This window comes from Macadamia integrifolia, chromosome 3 (assembly GCF_013358625.1).
Source record: "Macadamia integrifolia cultivar HAES 741 chromosome 3, SCU_Mint_v3, whole genome shotgun sequence".
Classification (NCBI taxonomy): Eukaryota; Viridiplantae; Streptophyta; class Magnoliopsida; order Proteales; family Proteaceae; genus Macadamia; species Macadamia integrifolia.
The window spans coordinates 17,010,656-17,016,655 of NC_056559.1; positions in this window are offsets into that span (position 1 = coordinate 17,010,656).

Genomic DNA, 6,000 nt, shown 5'->3' on the forward strand with positions numbered 1-6,000 from the left:
AGAAGCCCGAGTAACGCCTAAGATGAAAGTCTCATGAATTCAAGAACATCTTGACTTTTGAGTGCATTCATACAATAGAGTGTAAGGCCCTCCCTATTAAACCAGTGGATAGATCAGCGGCATCCAACCCGCCAGTATTTGATCCAGATCTTGATGCATGCATCTGAACCACCAGCATTCCTTCACGTTCCAGCTGCTTTCGAAAAGAGTCAAAACCCAAAAATCCTTTGACCTTTGACCTTCATCCTTCATCCTTCATCCTTCATCCTTCATCCTTCATCCTTTCTCATTCCCATTCCTCCGCTACTTTTAAGAAAACCCTCCTTCCCTTGGATCCAACTCTTCTTCATAGAGCCCACGGATTAGAGAGTAGTTCCACAGCTGGAAGGACCAACCATGTGTCCCGAGGTAACCCTAGACGTGGGATCAACCTTTGGTCTTGGGCTCTATGGAGAGGAATTATATCCTTCTTCCCTTTCTTCAAATTCAAATCAAGCTCCCCTTTGCTATGATGATAGTTGTATTATTAGTTCCTCCAAGCCTTGCATGCAGATCCTCTGTAGCGTGTTACATGGCCTTTGGATCTACATCTATACTTTGGGTTGATGTCTAAGGACTCCCAGCCTATGGATCCACACTACATAGTGTAGCGCACTACTGAGGATCCCAATCCTACAAGCCGCTCCATTCATCCCTAAGGGTCTACCATTGCAAAGCTCGAAGAGCACTATTAAGGTTTAGAAAAAAAAAAAAAAACTCAAACACCTTAATTATGTTCAACTACCATTTAGGGTGTAAAATAAGGCTTTATTCAACACCTAATGGACACATTATTGGATATAATGACATTATTATGTATTTATGTGCCCATAAAATCTGATTTAATTTTATTAAATTAATTATTACAATTTTGAATATGTGCTTGTTGTGATTTTTTCGATAATGTGCAATAGTCCAAGTTTACCACTTATTTACCATCATAGATAGACTTTGACATTTTGTTCTAGTGTTGCTGCATTGTATATTTCTCTAATAAGATTACTATAAAAATATAAATATGGACACTTTTGTTTGTGTAGAATATCAAACCATCAAAATTTCCAATTAGGTTTACCGCCGTTATTACATGAGGGGAATTTCGATAGTTAATTTTCCTGTACTTGAGAGGCACTTATTGTTACGTGTATGTTTTATGCAATTATGATGATCAAATGACTAATGCCAACCAACATCCTCTAAACACCATGCACTTGTTATATGAGATGTACACGTAAATAAGGGTGACACTAAATAAGGTTTTCGCACCCCTAAATTGTTATACTTGTGCCCTAAATTTTCTTGTGTGACAGGTTGCAGGTGAATCACAAGAGATTGCCAGTACTAATGATTACTGATTGGCATCTATGTTCTACCACGAGGGAAGGACTAGTCCCAATTGCAATGTTACTCATGCCAGAACAAATGGAAGGGCTTTAAACTACTAAAAAATAAGTCAGTGTAAGTCCTCTACCATTGAAGGGAATCACCATAACCCTAGTAGTGATATGCACCAATAAAGGGCTCACACACTTGTAAGCACCTAAGGGAACCTCCACATAGCCAATATGTCATGTTCCACCTGAAGTGGACCAAAACAGCCCACATTGGCTGATGGTTACCGGTGGATGGACACCAGCCGGTGAACACCTTCTGGTGAGGGTACTATTCAGAATCGAGTTAATATTTCATGGAGCTCAAGCTCTCACACTCATGCACCTCAAACCACTCCTAAGAGAAGGTACAACCCACTAAGGGATGGATTAATGCATTGGGACACCCCGAGGTGGGCCACTTGTGCCAAATGAAGGATTAACTCAGTAATGAGTGAAAACTCATTATTTCCCCAAACAACCCTTATGTAACATAAGTTACCATAAATAGAACCTCTTGCTCATTTATTCTTTCCTACCAACTCAAGAACAAGGGAATGGAGAAAGGAGAAGAAGAGCAAGGGAGTAGCAAGAAGAGGGGAGCAAGAGGGATCACCTACCCATTAAAGGTGAGTTCTCTCTCTCTCTCTCTCTCCCCTTTCTAAAACTTAAGATATATTAGGCAAACCCTAACCAAGTTCCATCCACTGACCTACCCAATATACAAATTGAATGGCGAAAATGGTGTAGGAGACCTAACGTAGTTTGTTGGTTGCTCATATTGAGTGCGTAGACCTCTCCTATAAGAAACCCCATCTCAAAACCCAAATTAGGCAACCCAAACCCTAGAATGGTGACCATTGCCCAATTTTCCCAAAATTAGCCCTTCCAGCCTAACGCTATATTGGGAAAATGGGATTATGCATATATGTTGGAAGGTTTAAGGTGATCATAGGAGCAATTGATGGCCATGATATGTGCCCCAACATAAATCCCAAATTTTGGGGTAACCTAGACCACTAAAATGAGTAGTTGAGTAAACCTTGTACTCTTATACTACCTTAACCACCAATTTTACTAACCCTAGACCATATGATGTATATCAATGCCCTCCTACATGTAAACCAAACCTAGAACCCTAAAACCTAATTGTAAACAAGGCAATAGGGGACAAATAGGAACTTTAGTTGAAATAGACCCCTTTATGGAATTAAACATGCACTTAGACATTGAAGGGGAGCCCCATGACTTAGGGAGCAAATCTAGGCAGATAAGTCCCGATTTGGCTCCACTGGTTGTGCCCACTAGTGGATCACCATCACCTAGTGAGCATCCACTGGTGGACATCTTGTAAGTTTTATAACCTCTCGGATCCATCCCTAGTGAGATCACCGGTGGATCACCATCACCAGTGAGAATCCATATGTGAGACCCTATAGATATTTTGACCCCTTCTTGTAACTTTCAGATCCATCAACCGATGAGCTCACCGGTGGGTCACCACTAGTCGATGAGCATTCCACCGATGAACCACCTTACACCAAATTTTTAGTTCCCTTTTTATGGTCATTTGACCTATGGGATGACCCTTACCATACTTGAAAGTTGACCAGAAATCCCTATGTCTCCTAGGAATATAATTGGCTACCGGAGGGGCAATATAGCACTAGGCCGCCGGCTTTTCGAAATCAGTAGAGACTCGAGGTGAGTGGGTGTTGTATATGTTTTATGGAGTGTTTATAACATGTGTATCCATATATATGATCATAAAAATTTTGCATATTGAATATGTTATTGGTGAATTCTGATTGAGCATAATGGTGTAAATTGTGTGTGTGTGTGTGTGTGTGTGTGTTGTGGGTGAATGAGATGCAGGGTAGCTGAAGGTTGGGTTAGACACTGCATGACCAAGGTGTGTGTGAGTGTGTATGGATGATTGGGATGTAGGGTAACCGAAGGTTAGGTTCCGGCATTGCATACTTATGATGTGTGAGTGTGGGGTACAAGGTCGCCAAAGGTTTGGTTCCGGCACTATATACCCATAGGGTGTGTGAATATGATGTGATGAGATATGTCCTATGTTAGATTGCATCGGGCCAGGAGAATAAGCTTGGTGCTACAGCCCTTGCCAATAAGGGTATATGTATTAGCTAATGCTACCGTTCGATGGACCGAGGTTGAGGAAATTTTCGGTGACTGAGGTGGGGGGTACCGACATGGTGACAAAACTCTACTCCAAAGGTTGGATCCCAGTGTAATTGTATATTCTTCTTACGATATTGGATTCGATGTTATGGTATTATAGGGGATTATTAATAGGGGCTTACCGGGTACTGAAGTAACCATATAGGGAGTAGTATGCTCCTGACTCGTAACTAGCTTGTGTCCATAGGGACCGATAATGTACATTCATAAATGGGCATACCACATATATTGCAGTAACACTATAATCCATAAAATATATTGATTAGGCTTGTGTGCTAATAAACCGGATCATAACATTGCATTCATCTAAATTGCATTCATATTTGTATGGTTGAGTATTGACATTTTATTGCATTTCATATATGGTTGTGATTGCTCGTGTCCACCCAACACTAGGCTTCCTGGAAGCTCACCCCATTTATTGCACACTTTTTAAATGGTGATCCAAGGAGCCATCCCGAGACTGCGGTCAAGGAACCAACTCTTTATGGAAACAATCTTTGGGTTGAGGAGTTAGCTACGCACGAGGTTGGTTTTGTTCGTGATGACTGTGCCTTTGGAGCACATTGAAGATGATAGTATTTGTCTACCCTCTTTTATTCTTTTGTGTATATATCTGATGTAGCCCTAGGGGCATAATTGTAATTAAGACCCGTCTATAACAGACATTCTTTTTTGTAATTATGATAAGTATCAATGTCACACCCCGTTCACAAAGAACCGGACCGGTGACCGGGTTAACTCCGGTTAACCCAAACCTACCAAGATCATCTGGTACAGTACCCCACCACAACATACCCACGTCTAAGATAAGTGTTCAAAAGTTCAGCGGAAGACTTAAATTACCTTTAATTATCCCCAATATACTTGATACCCAAATTATAGTATATAGCTAAGTACATGTGGGCCCGCAGGCATGATATTTACATAAAAAGAATAACAATTTACATATCAAGTACACAAAAAGGAGAAGTCATCAAAAGAATCACAAAGCAAATTCCTGTATGGTGTCGTTACTGCGGTCCTCACACGTGCAATTAGCACCGTGCTCATACACCTCAGGGGCCCACCAATCCTCATCAGGAAACTCAACTGTGGGGCCCAACTCTTGATCTTTAGGCTGGTGACCTGCAAAATCATCTAAAAGAGGTACGCACGTGAGATGAGCTCACTAGCTCAGTAAATGAAAAGAAAGACCACACAACAATCACATCCATATGCACTATATGCTATGCAATTCATTTTAAATCTTATCCACATAAACAACATTACTAAGTCTTTGGTTTTGTGCTACTACAACCACAGTGTGCGTATGCCCCGGGTAGGAGCCGCGAACTCCATCTCGCGATATACCCATAGGGTTGTCGGAGAAGGCCCACCGTGGGTACTCAGAAAAGTAAAGCATGCCGACTACCGGCTCTCAATATAAAAGTAAATGACAAAAAAGTAAAGGTGCTGACCCCAGCAATTTAAAAGCAGTACGATTGGCCCTTTTGAATATACCACTGAGGTTGCCGACTATTCTAATGACCAGCCGGGCGTATATCTAACCGTCACAGTGACCCGACAACCGCGACCACTACTTCCCCCAAGTGATAACCTAACACCTCAACCCCTGTTGGGAAGGGTCGTAGCATGGGAAAATGATAATCCTAAACCGCATGCTCCTATATGACAAAGTACGATCGCATAGTGCCACCGCATCCCATTCCACAAGCCACCAATGCACTCGTTTCCAAGTCGACTGCAGCGTCTAGTCTAATAATGCGTCATGCATAGTAATCTAACCATTCATCACATAAGCACATCAATCATTTAACATTGAGAATGTAAATCACCACACACATATCATAAATCATTAATTTAGAATGCACAAGCAAATGCACACGAATGGCATACGAGGTGACTAATCTACACATAATTTGCATGATGACATGGTTAATCTAGATACAATTTAATGGTGCAAAACAAGCCTTAAAATAAGGTCAAATGTCCTCTCCCCACTTACTTGTTGTGTACAAAAGCTCACGCTCGGTACGGGTGAGATCCGACGCAAGACACGTAAATTCTAGTGGAACCTATCATAAGTGAATAGAGTTAGCATTTCACCACTTTGGGGTCAAAACTAATGAGTTTTGATGTTTAAATCATGTTTAAAATCATAAAAGAAGGTTGTCCATCCGTTTTAGGCCCATTCAAACACAAAAATCACGTTGGGGGGCCAACAGGTGGGCTAGACAGCCCACCTGAGATCGCCCACCGGTCTTCTCAGGTGGGCAGGTTCACCCGTCGGTCTTCTCAGGTGGGCAAGATTTTGCCCACCGGTCCAACCGACGGGCACCCTCAGGCGAGCAGGTTTGCCCGTCGGTCCTCACCCATCGGTGGG